At 51.1% G+C, this 15143-nt stretch overlaps 1 long non-coding RNA gene across 1 annotated transcript in view; it reads right to left on the reverse strand.

The window, feature by feature from the left end:
• Positions 1 to 117: 117 nt before the first annotated feature.
• Positions 118 to 15143, reverse strand: part of LOC139439886 (uncharacterized) — a 28391-nt gene continuing 13365 nt past the window's right edge. The window contains exons 2-3 of the long non-coding RNA XR_011649981.1: positions 10604 to 10714; positions 118 to 2165 (exon numbers count right to left, since the gene is read on the reverse strand). This is a non-coding gene — a long non-coding RNA (uncharacterized lncRNA). The remainder of the gene's footprint in view (positions 2166 to 10603; positions 10715 to 15143) is intronic.

Consider the following 15143-nt stretch of genomic DNA (forward strand, 5'->3'; position numbering starts at 1 on the left):
CCACGGTCAAAGGAGAGGAGGGGGGTTGGCACGAAGCCGTTGGGCCCTCGCTCTCTCTGCTCAGGCATGGGGGACGCACGGTGCAAGCAAAAACACCACAGAGACGAGGTCTGGGCACAAGTCTGCTTTATTGTAGAAGGGGACATGGTTTTATAGGGTCTAGGGATACGTAAAGGGACTTGATTGGTGCTGGTGGGTGCTGTTGCTTGCGTAGATGGTTACTGGACAGTAGGCGGTTACTGGACAGTAGGCGGTTACTGGACAGTAGGCGGCTACTGGACAGTAGGCGGCTAAGGGGTTAGGAGCAAGGGAGGGGAAGGGGAGAGTGTGGGCTGTCTAGATAACAGCTAGGCGGAAGACAGAGAAGGAGAGAAGGAGGGGCAGCGCCGGCTGCCAATACTGGGTGGGAAGGAGATGAGGACAATTGCTCCCTTTTGTTTAAAAGTATGTGCTTCGGGGGAGGTGAACTGGTGGCAGCAGGGGCAGTATGGGACAGGGTACTGGGGTAAGACGAGGGGAGGAGGGAGACCACGAGGACCGGCTGGCGGCAAGAAGCAGAGGGCCCTCCCAGCTGCTCTCAGCTGCAGAGGACACAGCGTCTGGCCAGGACGCATGTGCCTGCTGCTGGGGTCGGCGCACGCTGGCGCCTGGCGCGCGCCGAGCTCTGCCAGCAAAACGGGGTCATGATGTTCCTGAACCCCTCGCCCGATTGGGGGAGAAGGAGGGAGATGAGTGAGGAAAGGGAGACAGGAGGTTACAGGCGTGTGGTTCGGTGTTTGCGGCAGGGGCGGGAGGAGCGCGGCAGGTGGCTTGGTGGTGGCTCTTTAGTGGCGAGGCGTTGATAATGAACCTGCACAAAGGAGCTGAATACTGTGTTGGCTTGGTCTTTGGCGAGGCAGACTATTTTTTTTGACGGCCCAGGGTCCTACAGTGAGGGCTAAGATGATGATGATGAGTGGGCCTAAAAATGGAAGGAGGTATGGGAGGAGGGTATGGAGAACACTGGAAAAATAGTTCGCATTTTCTCGCTCTTTGCGGCGCTTATCCAATCCCTCCTGGACCTTTCTCAGGTTGTCCTCGACTAAGCTGGTGGAGTTGGCGTATACACAGCACTCCTCTCCAAGGGCGGCACAGAGACCCCCTTCCTTAAGGAGGAGGAGGTCGAGGCCGCGGCGGTTCTGGAGGACTACCTCAGAGAGAGAATTGAGAGAACTTTTTAGATGTTTTACAGCATTTTGAAGGTAGGTGATATCTTCGTCGATGGCCTGTCTGAGAGAGGAGAGGGCAGAGGACTGTGTGGCGAGGGCGCGATCCCTGTGCCTGCCCCTGCAAGACCTAGAAGGGTAGCGACTGTCAGGACTGTGGTGACAGGCTCTCTCCTTTGTAAGTGGAGGGAGGTTTGTCTGCTCAGCACGTGGCGGAAAAATTCGTGGTCAGAATGGTAAACGACTCGAGGAGTGAGAAGGATGAGCAGGCAGGTCTCATGGGTATCATTGAGGGTGGCGACATTGAGGCAGGGGGTTAGCCCGGTGGAGGTGCAAAGCCATTGGGAGGTGTTAAGGGGGATTAAGAACTTGGCAGAAGCGCTGGGAGAGGAGTAGCTAGAGCAAGCACTAAGGGAGGGGTGGGAACCTTGACGAGAATGAACACAGCGTCCTGTGGAGGAAACAGATTGAAGGGTTAGGGGGATGGAGGAAGTGTTCCAGTTGCACTCAGCTGGGTATACTGAAGTGGATTCGTTGAACGTGAAGTTAACGGCGACAGGCTCATAGATAGGAAGGGAGGGGGAGAGGCAGAGCCAACAGTTCTTGGTGAGGTTGGGTTGAGAAGTATTTAGAGATAAGTAGGATGCATAGATTAACGCGAGAAGGGGACTGGAATACTTGGTAGGGGGGGCCATAGCTGGGGAGTGATGGACGAGGGGGGGGTGCCGCTGGAAGGGGGGAGGAGGGGGGATTGAGGACTTTATTGGGGCCAACGGCGAGGGGTGGGGATTCAGGCGTGGGCAGTAGTTTTCTGATGATGAGGAAGGCTTCCTCTTGCCAGCACTGGAGGGTCCAATTGGAGAGTTGATGGGCCGAGTTGACAACGGCCGGGGAGATGAAGGGAAGCATGACGATGAGAGCAATGGGAAGAACGGAACTACCCGCGTTGCGGCGAATCATCTGTGGAGACAAAAGAGAGAGAGAAAACTACAAAGGAAACAGCGATGGGAAGGAGACAAGTTAGGTAGGCAACTCGTTAGGAGGATCATTGGTGTCAGCGTTAGCGGAAGCCTCGGCGGTGTGGGGCTTGATGAGACGTCCTGGGACCCAGATGGGCTGCGGCTCTGATTCAGGGAAAACGCAGGCTAAGAGAGGGGCAGGTCCATGCCATTGGGTGGTCTGTGGGTCACGCCAGAGGACAAGCGGTGCAGGGGTGGGCCGGAAGGTAGGCCCCCAGTGCATGTGGACTGGTGAAAAGCCTTGGGCATTGAAGGTCATCAGGTTGTGTCGGATTAGGGCCTCTGTGATGACGTCGCGAGGGGTGCAACGCGGCTGGTCGGCAGATGTCTTGAGAATGAGGGTTTTGAGAGACTGGTGAGCACGCTCTACTAGGCCTTGTCCCTGTGGATTGTAGGGAATGCCGAAGTGATGGGTGATGTCGTAGAGTTTGAGGAATTCGGCAAAGGAGGCGCTCCGGTAGGCAGGTCCGTTGTCTGTCTTGATGTCCCATGGAACGCCCATGAAAAGAATAGATTCTCTGAGCGCTTGGATGGCGTGCTTGGCCGTTTCTTTGGTGAGCGCAGTTGCGTAGCAGAGATGAGAGAAGGTGTCGATGGCCACGTGGAGGTATTTCCATCGGCCAAACTGGGGGACGTGAGTGACGTCCAGTTGCCATCTGGAATTGGGGCAGAGCCCATGAGGGTTAACTCCCTGCGGTTGGAGCGGCCCCAAGGGCAGCAATGGAGTGCACGTTTGGCATGACCGCACAAGGTGTTTGCAGGTATGGATTGGGAGGTCTGGAAAGAGTTTGTGGAGGCCAGCTGCTGAGAAGTGAAATCTGGCATGCAGCAGCTTGGCCTGATTGATGAGGTCTCCTACTGCGACGGTGGTCTCGGCTGGAGGCAGGTGAACCGCCTGATCAGCAAGGTGGTTGCCGTGGGCCAGGGGCCCGGGAAGGCCGGAATGGCTGCGGATGTGAGCGATGAACCAAGGCTGTCGGCGGTTCTCTATGAGCTCTTGAAGGTCTAGGAGAGCGACGTTAATGCTTTCACTCGCTGAGTTGTCGGGTGGAAAAAACGCAGAAAAGGCGATGACTTGGCAGACTTGTAGGCAGTAGAGGCTGTCTGTAAAGATGTTCAGTGGACAGTGGGGATGGGTTTGGAGTGCTAAGATGACAGCACACAGTTCGGCCACTTGCACAGAGGATTGATGGAGGCGCACGTGTGAACGTGGCTGGTGCTCGCCGGGTGCGAAGACAACGGCGGCAAACTTAGTCTTGGAGGCATCTGTGAAGATGATGGTGGTGTCTGGAAGAGGCTTGCTGGACGGAAAAGGGAAATGGCCGGGGGCGGCGATTTCTAGCAGGGGAAGGCCCTGCAGTAACCGATGCTGTGGAAAGTGGTTATCGAAGTTGCCATGATAAAGCTCCATAAGAGTTTGCATATCAACGGAGCTGCGTAGCAGGGTGGTGACTTGCCCGGTGGTGAAGGGCCACACAATGGTGTCAGGTGGGCACCCATAATGATGGGTGGCTTGTGTGACTAGGGCGGTGGCGAGCTGAATGAGTAGGGTGGTTTGAGGTCCAATCTTTCGGAGCTTGCTCTTTGCCATATGGACCCAGAGGAGCGGTCCGTCTTGCCAAAGAAGGCCAGTAGGTGTTCCCCGAGTGGGTAAGACTAGGCCTAACAACGGTTTCCCAGGCTCATGTCACTGGAGTTGGCACTGTTCGATGGCTCTATTTACCCGGGCTAGGGCATTTTTGGCCTCGTTGGTGAGGCGAATCCTCTTTCCGGGTGCGGATGATGGCGGAGCATTGGAGCAGAGTAGCCGGTACAGGGGCTGGAGTTGCTCTGTGGTAAGCGGCAGCGCTGGGCGCAACCAATTGATCTGTCCACAGAGTTGTTGTAATTCGAGGAGCGTAAGCATGTCAGGAATTCTGATGTGTGGCGTTTGGGGCGCAACGGTGGAAGTGATGGAGAACCCTAGGAACTGGTAGGGTGGATGAACCGTTAGCTTCTGTGTATTGACTTTGAGATCTAGGTCTCGAATGTGGCGCAGCAGTTGCTCCAGGACTGCGTGCAGGCCTGACTCTGAGGGATGGGCCACGAGCAAGTCGTCCATATAGTGGATGATGTTAGCGTACTTCACGAGTAGCTGGATGGCTTCGCGTACATACATCTGGCAAATGGCAGGGCTGTTTCGCATGCCCTGAGGCAGAACGCGCCAGTGGTATCACAGTGCCGTTCCCGATGGTTGGTCTGAGGAACCGTGAAGGCGAATTTCGGTCGGTCGTCCGGGTGCAATGGGATGGAGAAAAAGCAGTCTTTAATATCTATCACTGCAACAAACCAATGCCGGGGCACCGCGGTAGGGTGGGGGAGGCCGGGCTGCGGCGATCCCATAGGCTTGATGTGTTTGTTGATTTCTCTTAAGTCTTGAAGTAGACGGGACTTCCCGTTCTTCTTTTGAATGAAGAAAATTGGCGAGTTGTATGGGCTGGTGGAGGGCTCGATGTGGCCCGCGTGAAGCTGCTCATCAACAAGCCCCTTAAGAATGTCCAGTTTAGCGATTGGGAAAGGCCATTGCTCCACCTAAATGGGCTCCTCTGTATCCCATTGCAGAGGAACGGGTGCTGGAGGTTGAACGCAAGCAATGGCCGAAACTATTGGGGGGGCAGCTGCAGTGGCGTGGCAGTGAGAACAGCTCCCAACTGATGCAGGATATCATGGCCCCAAAGAACTTGCGAGATTTCCTTCAGAACGAGGGGGCGGAAGGTTCCCTGTCGACCTTCTGCGTCTCTCCAGACGATGTCCTGGGCAACTTGCTGGAAGGGCGCTTGGCCGGTGGCTCCCACGACTAGGGGGCCATCGGTCAGAGGGAGGTGCCCGGCCTGGTCGAGTGGGATGCAGGAAATTTCTGCTCCTATGTCGAGTAGCCCTGTGAGCCAGCGGCCGGAGACTTGGATAGAGAGAAGAGGCCTGGTGGAGGGTGCGATGGGAATAGACCAGAGTACTTTCATGGGCGGGGGCGCTGAGTCGTTGCGGCCTCTTTGTTGTGGGGCTGAGGCCTGCCCCCATGGCCATTTAAAGGCTTGCGGCTGGAGTTAGGGACGCAGCAGTCGCGGGCCCAGTGGTATCCTTTTCTGCACCGCGGGCACGGAGTGGAAGGAGGCCGTGGTGGATGGCCTATGTTGAGCACGTCCGGCGGCGGCCGTGGCTTGTTGGGGCAGTCTCGAGCGAAGTGGTCGAGTTCGCCACAGTGGAAGCATTCGTTGGAGGCTGAGACGGCAGCGAGGACAGCCTGGGCCACGGCGGAGGCCTGGGCGTTGACTCCGGAGCAGGCGAGGACCCAGTCTTGGAGGGACTTGTCTCTCAGGGGCCTGATGATCGCCTTGCAAGTTGGGTTTGCACCCTCCTGAACAATGTCCTTGATGAAGGAGGTCTGGGCCTGCGTGCCGACGACCTTGCGCTCGGCTGCAGCCTGGACACGCGCCATGAAGTCGGAGAACAGTTCCTCTGGTTTCTGGAAAAGTCTGGTGAGTGGCTTGGGCACGGAGGCGGCGCAGTTGCGGAAGGCACGGAGGACACACTGCCTTAGCTGGATGTAGAAGCCTTGAGGGAGGGCGATGTAGCTCTGTGGCATGGCGTAGCGCCCCAGTCCGAGGAACGCGTTGGCAGGATATCGGGTGCCGTCGCGGGCGTTCTCGGCGATTTGTTTTTCGTTCTCGGCAGCGAAATGTGCGCGCCAGTCAATAAACTGCCCCGAGGGAAGTATGCCTCTCGCGAGGGATATCCAGTCGTAGGGGAGACAGCGGGCAAAGGTCATACGTTCAAGGAGGTCTTGAGCATGGGGGCTGGCGAGACCACCCTCTCGGATAGCACTGCAGAGGGTTTGCACGTCTTTTGGGGAGAAGGGAACCCATATTTGGGGGTTTGCTCGAGAATGATTGGGATTTAGCGGATACATATCAGCGATTGGAGCAGTGGGGGGCTCGAAGAGAAGATTATTAGAGCGCGGGAGGGGGTGTCTATTCGGCGGCACATAAGACGGCAGGCGCTCGTACGCATCATCCAGGTCGTCATCAGAAGATGGCGGATGAAGCGCTTCCGGTCCCGGGTAAGGGCAAGATGATGCCGGTTCCGGGTAGGGGCAAGATGGCGCTGAAGCAGGAAGGGGAGGGTACAAAGGCGGATAGTCCTTCCATGAAGAAGCAGGAAGGGGCAGGGAGTGCGGCTTCTTCCTCTTTTGGGAGGAAGAAGGAGGGAGCGCACCCTCTTGGGTGGGCTTTTCTTTGTTTCGTGAGGAAGAAGGCGGAAGTGCGCCATCCTGGTTGGAGTCAGAATCAGCGGCGCAAGGGGGGTCAAACTCAAGCGCGGCCTCCAACTGAGCCGAGAGCGATTCGGCATCGGAGTCGTTACCGGGAGCGCCGTCTTGGCGGCCGCGCCCTTCCCCTGACTCATCCACGGTATCGCACGGGAAGGCCTTGGCCTCGGGAGCAGGCACGCCTTGCAAACAAGTGCGAATGGCTACAAGAGCGGGGAGGAGGCCGGGGGGAAAGACCCGGCCCTCATGTTCCATGGCTGAGGCTACTCGTTCGATTAGCCAGGCATAAGTCTGAGGATTCCAGAGCGGGAAGGTGATGAGCCAGGGATTGAATGGGAGAAGTAAGTCCCAGTAGCGCTGAAGCTGGCGGACGGAAACTCTAACCTGGTTAGTTTCCATGAGGGCAGCCAGGGCCTGAACCTGCAGGACCTGACGGGAGGAGAGTGAGGTACCCATTTTGGTTTGAATGGGAGACGCCGAAGAGTCCCTACCTTGAGCGAAGGGTGGGGGGTAGGCGTCAGAGTGGGCCCAACCCACGTTGGGAGCCAAATGTGGGCAGCTGCGGGCCTCCGGGAGGGTCGACGCGGATGGCCGGGCAAGCTCTCCGGACGGGGGCTGCCCCACGGTCAAAGGAGAGGAGGGGGTTGGCACGAAGCCATTGGGCCCTCGCTCTCTCCGCTCAGGCACGGGGGACGTGCGGTGCAAGCAAAAACACCACGGAGACGAGGTCTGGGCACAAGTCTGCTTTATTGTAGAAGGGGACATGGTTTTATAGGGTCTAGGGATATGTAAAGGGACTTGATTGGTGCCGGCGGGTGCTGTTGCTTGCGTAGACGGTTACTGGACAGTAGGCGGTTACTGGACAGTAGGCGGTTACTGGACAGTAGGCGGTTACTGGACAGTAAGCTGGCTAAGGGGTTAGGAGCAAGGGAGGGGAAGGGGAAAGTGTGGGCTGTCTAGATAACGGCTAGGCGGAAGACGGAGAAGGAGAAGGAGGGGCAGCGCTGGCTGCCAATACTGGGCGGGAAGGAGACGGGGACAGTATCTGAGTTCCTTAAAATCAATTGACTGAAAAAGAGAAAACTTGGGCCTGGTGTCCAGATGGTTCTGCACAATATGCAGGTATCACCTAGAAGTGGATAAAAGCAACACAGCAGCCCCTTTCTGGAACATCCCTGAAGAACAGTGGTGAGAGGAAATCCTCCCAGTGGGCAGAACTTAGGGCAGTGCACTGGGTCATTCATTTTGCTAGGAAGGAAATGGCCTGAGGTGCATTTGTACGTGGATTCATGGGCTTTTGCCAATGGTTTGGCTGGATGGTCAGGGGCTTGGAAGGAACAGGATTGGAAAACTGGTGACAAAGAGGACTGGGGAAGAGGTATGTGGATAGACCTTTCTGAGTGGGCAAAAATATGAAGATATGTGTCCCACATGAATACTCATCAGAGGGTGACTTCAGCAGAGGAAGATTTTAATAATCAAGGGATAAGATGACCAGCTGTGTGGCTAGTACTCAGCCTCTTTCACCAGCCACTCCTGTCATTGCCCAATGGGCTCATGTGCAAAGTGGCCATGGTGGTAGGGATGGAGATTATGCATGAACTCAGCAACATGGACTTACCCTCACCAAGGTCCACCTGGCTACAGCCGCTGCTGAGTTCCCAGTCAGCCAGCAGCAGAGACCCACATTCAGCCCCTGATATGGCACCATTCCTCAAGGTGATCGGCCTGCTACCTGGTGGCAGGTTGATTTCATTGGACCATTTGCTTCATGGACTAGGCAGTGATTTGTTCTACTGGAATAGATTCATGCTCTGGATATGGGTTTGCCTTCCCTTCATGCAATGTTTCTTCCAAAATTACCATCTGTGGACTCACCAAATGTCTTATCTACAGCCATGGCATTCCACCCAGCATTGCTTCTGAACAATGAACCCACTGCACAGCAAAGGATGTGCGGGAATGGGCACATACTCATGGAATTCACGGGTCTTACCATGTTCCCCATCATCCTGAAGCAGCTGGATTGATAGAACAGTGGAACAGCCTTTTGAAGACTCGATTACTATACCAGCTGGGCTGCAGTACCTTGCAGTGCTGGGCAATGTTCTCCAGGAGGCTGTGTATGCTCTAAACCAGTGTCCATTCTATGATGCTCTTTCTTCCATAGCCAGGATTCATGGGTCCAGGAATCAAGGGGTGAATGGGTAATAGTGAATGGTAATAGGGAACGGGAGTAGTGCCATTCACTATTACCTGTAGTGATTAACTAGTGTGGCAGTTTGCCATTATTGATGAACCCCCCAAAAGAGAAGGATTATGTTTGTAAACTGGTCTGTTCCTCTGGGTGTGATACCCTTTGATTATATTAAATTCAAAGGTTTTAAGTTTACTTGATTAAATCACCTTAGGGCTTTGATTCAACCACGTCAGTAAGGCATGACTCAGGTTAGTCCCTGCCCCCTTGGTGGGCTGACAGAAACAGACATTCACTCAAGAAGACACAACAGGAAGAGAGAGAGCTTCATAGATACCAGAGGAGAGAAGGCTCAAACAGCTAAAGCCTGGGGAGAGATGAGCCATTCACCTGAGAGTTTGTAGCTAAAAAGTCCAGAGCACCGGAGAAGCTGGTAAGGCTGGGAAGGAAATGAGCCCTATGCTAGACTGATACAGGAAGCCCTGAGAGATGACTCCTATGCCAGCCTACAGCTTGGATCAGAAGAAGCTGGGCCCATGGATCCTTCAGAGGAAAAAGGAAGGAAAGACCAGGCAGAGATCACTCGCCATCTTGCTTCAACATGTGGCAAAAGACCTTGGTGAGAAAGTGTCTTTGAGTTGGATTCTTAAGGGCCAACTCTAGGCTTTTACCCCAAATAAATACGCTTTATAAAAGCCAACAAATTTCTGGTACTTTGCATCAGCATCCCTTTGGCTGACTAATATAACTAGGAAAATTTTTGCTTCCTATCCCTGCAAACTTCAGCTCAGCTGGTCTACAGGTCTTAGTTCCAAAAGAAGGAATGCTTCCACCAGGAAATACGATTCCATTGAAATGGAAGTTAAGACTACCACCTGGCCACTATGGGCTCCTCATGCCTCTGAACCAACAGGCAAAGAAGGGAATTACTGTACTGCCTGGGGTGATTGATCCTATCCAGGGGAAATTAGACTGCAATGACACAATGGAGACAAAGAAGAATTTGCCTGGAATACAGGAGACCCCCTAGGACATCTCTTAATACTACCATGCCCTGTGATTAAAGTCAATGGAAAACTGCAACAACCCAATCCAGGCAGGACTGAAAAAGTCCCAGAATCTTCAGGAATGAAGGGTTAGGTCACCCCACCAGGCAAAGAACCACGGCCAGCTGAAGTGCTTGCTGAGGGTAGAGGGAACTTGGAATGAGTAGTGGAAGAAGGTACTGATAAATACAAACTTCAACCACATTACCAGTTACAGAATCAAGGACAGTAATGGCCATAAATATTTCACCCTTGCCTTTCTGCACTACCCAGAGAGGGGTCTATATGGCTATTGCCCCTTTGCCTTAACTCAAAGGGAAACTTAAACAAAGTCCGGATTCCTTGATGTCCTACAGATGATGGAAGAGGATGTCCTCAAATTCCTTGGGGCAGAACCAACTTAGGGGGCACCAACCCTGACTTCCAAATGGAAGAGTATATCTCAAAAGGAAAAGTGATGGCATCTGCATCATAAATCTGAACACAGCCTGGGAGAAGCTTCAGCTGGTGGTTCATGTCATTGCTGCCATTGAAAACCCTGCTGGTGCCAGTGTCATATCTTCCAGGAATACTGCCCAGCGGGCCGTGCTGAAGGTTGCTGCCACCACTGGAGCTACCCCCATTGCTGGGCGCTTCACTTCTGGAACCTTCACCAGCCAGATTCAGGCAGCCTTCCAGGAGCCACGTCTTCTGGTGGTGACCAATGCCAGGCTGACCACCAGCCTCTCACGGAGGTGTCCTATGCTCACCGGCCCACCATTGCTCAGTGTGACGTAGATTCTCCTCTGCCCTAGTTGGATGCCATCACCACACGCAACACCAAAGGCACTTACCCGAGAGTGTGAGGTGGTGGATGCTGGCCCGGCAAGTTCTGTGCATGCGTGGCCCCATCTCCCATGAGCACCCACGGGTGATGATGTCTGATCTCTACATCAACAGAGATCCTGAAGAGATTGAAAAGAAAGAGCAGGCCGTGCTGAAAAGGCTGAGGAGCTTCCAGGTAAATGGACCACACCTGCTCCTGAAGTCCCTGCCCCTCAGCCCAAGGCCACAGACTGGTCTGAGGGTGAGCAGGTGCCCTCCGTGCCTGCTCCGCATTCCCCGCTGCAGCCTGGCTGCTCCCCCTGTGCCTGAAGCCTGGCCTGCAGCCCCCACTGCTCAGGCCCCCAGTGGGTAGGAACAGCCCGAGGGGGCAGAAGCTGATCTTCACAGGCTCCAACAGGAAGTGGAAATAAGGTTCCAGGAAATGAATCAGTTTCTACTTTTTAAAAAATGTCATCCTTATCTTATTATGAATGTTTTTAAATATACATAAAATGAATATATTTATTTTATTCCCTATCTTTCCCCCTTATCATATGACATAAGTTGTATTAGTTTCACATCTTAGTATTAAAGGATATCACATTTAAGAGTGAATATTACCAAGGACTTGTACCCTATTCTACAGGGATTTAGTGCACTTACAATTGTATGCAGGACAGTTGAGTAACATTAGGCAGAAATATTAATGTATATATGTGTGTGTGTGTAAGTATCTGTTATTGTTTTTATTATAAATTAAGTATCTCTAAGTATGGTTTAAGACGATGTGTATGGCTGCCAAGTTGACAAGGGGTGGACTGTGATGATCAGGTTAATATGTCAACTTGACCAGGTAATGGTGCCCAGTTGTCTGGTCAAGGAAACCCTGGGCTAATTGTAATACAAGGGTTTATCATAGACTTTAATCATCAGTGAGTTGATGGCATCTATGGCTGATTACATCTACAATCAACTGAGGAGATTGCCTTCCACAACGAATGCTGTCTCATCCAATCAGTTGGAGCCTTAAAAGCAGAAATGATTTCAGCAGTCAGGGAGAGAATTCCCATCACGACTTGAGACAGCCAGCATCTCCTGGGGAGCTCATCGAGGACCTTAGCAGAGTCCCTGGCTTGCAGCCTGCCCTACAGAATTGGGACTTGTGCATCCTCATGGTCTCATGAGACAATTTTATAAAATCTCAAACTATTTACAGGTATCTCCTGTCAATTCTGTTTCCTTAGAGAATCCTGACTAAGAAAGCAGCCTAGGAAACAAAAACAATCATCGACCACCTTAGTTAAAGCAAAACTCTCCCTAGATTTCAGGTCCTCCCCAGCTACCCTCCTGTTTCTCAGCATCCCTTTATAGGAACAATTCTCAGGAGGAGTGTCAAAGGATGCTCCTTGTCTTCTCATCCTTGCCTCTTTTACCTCCTGAAACCTCTCCAAATGGGCTTCTGTCCCCATCTCTCCACTGAAATTGCACTTGATAAGGTCACTAATAACTTCCGCGTTGCCAAATTGAGAAAACTATTCTTAGTCTTCATCATTTTGAATGTCTCGACAGCATTTGACACTGTTGATTACTCCCTCCTTTTTGAGACATTTTCTTCACCAGGCATCCTGGACACCATACTGTCTTGGTTTTCCCCTTACCACGTTACGCTCCTTAGTCATTCTCTTTGCTAATACTGTCCTGGTCTCTAAATGTTGATGTGCCCAAGACTGATTCTTCTGACCTCTCCTCTGTCTTTGTTTCTTAGGTTATTTATTCTACTCACATGATTCACATTGACAATTCTGAAATTCACATCGCTAGTCTTTTTTTCTGTGAATCCAGACTCTGCCAACTTGGCATTCCCACTTAGATAGCTAATAAGCATCTCACAGTTAACATGGCTGTCTTAGTTTTCCAGGACTGGTCTGACAAATACCCCACATTAATTGGATTAAGCAACAGGAATTGACTGACTCATGACTTTGGAGGCTAGAAGTCCAAAATCAAGGTGTTGGCAAGGCCATGTTTTCTCCAAAGACTTTCACATTCTTGGGATAGCTTCCTGGCAACCATCTGTCCCTTGGTGATTTCTATCTGGCTTCTCTGTGTCCAAGTTTCCTCTGCCTTATAAGGATGCCAGTCATATGGATTAAGGCCAAGCTGATTCAATTTGGCTTCCTCTAAATAGGATCTTTGAAGATCCTATGCACGAATAAGACACACCTTAACTAATAACAGTATCTTAAAGGGTCGTATTTACAAATGGGCTCAGACCCAAAGGAACATGGATTAAGACTTGAACATGTCATTTGTGAGGCATATAATTCCATCCCCAACCCCTACTCCTTGCCTCACTTTTCCCAACTAAAATAGGGATGATAATAGTACCTACCTAATAGAATTGTTGTATGAACTGTGATAAGGTATGTGAGGACAGAGTGCCTTACCTGAGGAAATCTCTTCTGCCTGGACCTGTCTCCACAATTCTGCCCTTAAAGTCATTCTTCTTTCAATTCATCCCATCTCTGTCCCTTTCAGCAGCGTACTGCTCATACAAAATTCTCCAAAACTCTCAGTTTCCTGTGCAGTTTAAGTGGGTCCAAGCCGTCAGACAAAAGCATCTTCCACATACCATTCCTGGAAAACTGCATTTCCAACTCTACTTCCTCTGAGATGGGTGACTGGGTCCATGAGTCATCCACCTGTCTTAGTTAAAGGCTGTTCCACCAAACCGTTACACGAGCTCTGTTCTCTGGGGACACACCTGCCAGAAACTCTGGGGGAACCTATTAGAACCACTTCTGGTCCTTGTCTCAGGGCACACTATCTGGATAGGCTAGAATTTTCCAAATCATCACTTGCTGAGTTCCTTGTGCTGAACAGTTCAATCTTCAGTTTATCCCTTTCCTCTCTCATTCTACCTCCTACACTTTACTTGGAAATCTCCTCAGCTAAATATGCAAATTCATTGCTTACAAGTTCCATTTTCAGTCCAACACTAGGACATAATTCATCCAAGTTCTCTGCTGCTTTATAACAAGGATTGCCTTTCCTCCAGTTTCCAATAACACATTGACCACCTCCTAAGGCCCCACCAGAAGCACTGCTGACATCCGGATTTCTACCAAGGTTCTATCCATGGTAATATATCTGCATGCTCTAAAATGATTTTTTAAAACTTCCTCTACAGCTCTATTCACAGCAACCTAACTTTTTTCTATCAGGTGCCTCAAAATTCCTCCAGGCTCTGCCATTCCCCAATTCCAAAACCACTTCCACATTTTTATATATTTGTAATAGCTGCACCCTACTTCTCGGTACCAAATACTCTTAGTTTTCCAGGGCTGCTGTGACAAATACCAAACACTGATTGGCTTAGACAGCAAGAATTTATTGGCTCACGAATTTGGATGCTAGAAGTCCAAAATCAAAATGTGGTTAAGACCATACTTTCTCTGAAGTCTGTGTAGCCTGGTGGGAGCTTTCTGGCCACCCTCTGCACATGGTGATCTCTCTCTGGCTTCTCCTACTCCTGGCTTCTCTGACTGTCTGGGTATCCTCTACCTTGTAAGGACTCGAGTCATAGGGATTCATTCAATTTGGCCTCATCACTGCAGGTCCTATTCACAAAGAAGTCCACACCCTAACTAATAAGATCTTCAAAGGGCCTATTTTTAAATGGTCATAGACACAAAAATGTGAAGACTTAAGTAAGTCTTTTGTTGGATACATGATTCAATCCCCTACAATGTCAAAAAAAAAACTCTTGACCCTTTTCCCCAAACCTGCCATCCCCCAGTCTACTCAACCTTAGTAACTGACACCAACAGTCACTAGCTGCTCAGACTGAAACTCCAGGAGTCAGTCGTCCTCAGCTCCTCTGCCTCACACTCCACAGTGCATCCAGCCAGCCTTCTTTACCTGCAAGATATACCCAGAATCCTGCCTTTTCTCACCATCTCCACTGCTTCCATCCTAGTCACAAAGACACCATCCTCTCAGGTCTAGATTTCTACATAACCTTCTTCCAGGCTTGCCTTGCTACTGTTAGTTCTTCATGCAGCATCTCGAGAGATTTTTTAAAAGTACGTAAATCATGTCACTTCTTGTTCAAAACTCTCTGGTGGTTTCCCATCATGTTCAAGATAAAACCCAAAGTCCTTACCCTGCTCCACAAAGTCCTGTATGTTCCAGCCTCTTCCTCTGACTTAATCCCTTATGACTTTCCTCTTCAGTTACTGTGTTCTAACTAAACTATCCTCATTGCTCCTAGAACACATAAGTCTTCTTTGCATCTCAGGGACTTTGTCCTGCATTTCCTCTGCCTAGAATGATCTTCCCACAGAAATGGTATGGTTGGCACTTGCATATTATCCAAGACTTAGCTTAAATATATTCTCAGAGAAGCCTGCCCTGTCTACATTAAACAGCACTTCCCATCATTCTCATGTCTTTACCTGCTTTCTTTTCCTCCATACATGTGTTACTACCTGACATTACATGTTTGGTGTTTTTTTTTTTGTATTCTTCCACTAGTATATAAGCACCATGAGGGCACAGTCTTTGTGT

This window comes from Dasypus novemcinctus, chromosome 10, assembly GCF_030445035.2.
Source record: "Dasypus novemcinctus isolate mDasNov1 chromosome 10, mDasNov1.1.hap2, whole genome shotgun sequence".
Classification (NCBI taxonomy): domain Eukaryota; kingdom Metazoa; phylum Chordata; class Mammalia; order Cingulata; family Dasypodidae; genus Dasypus; species Dasypus novemcinctus.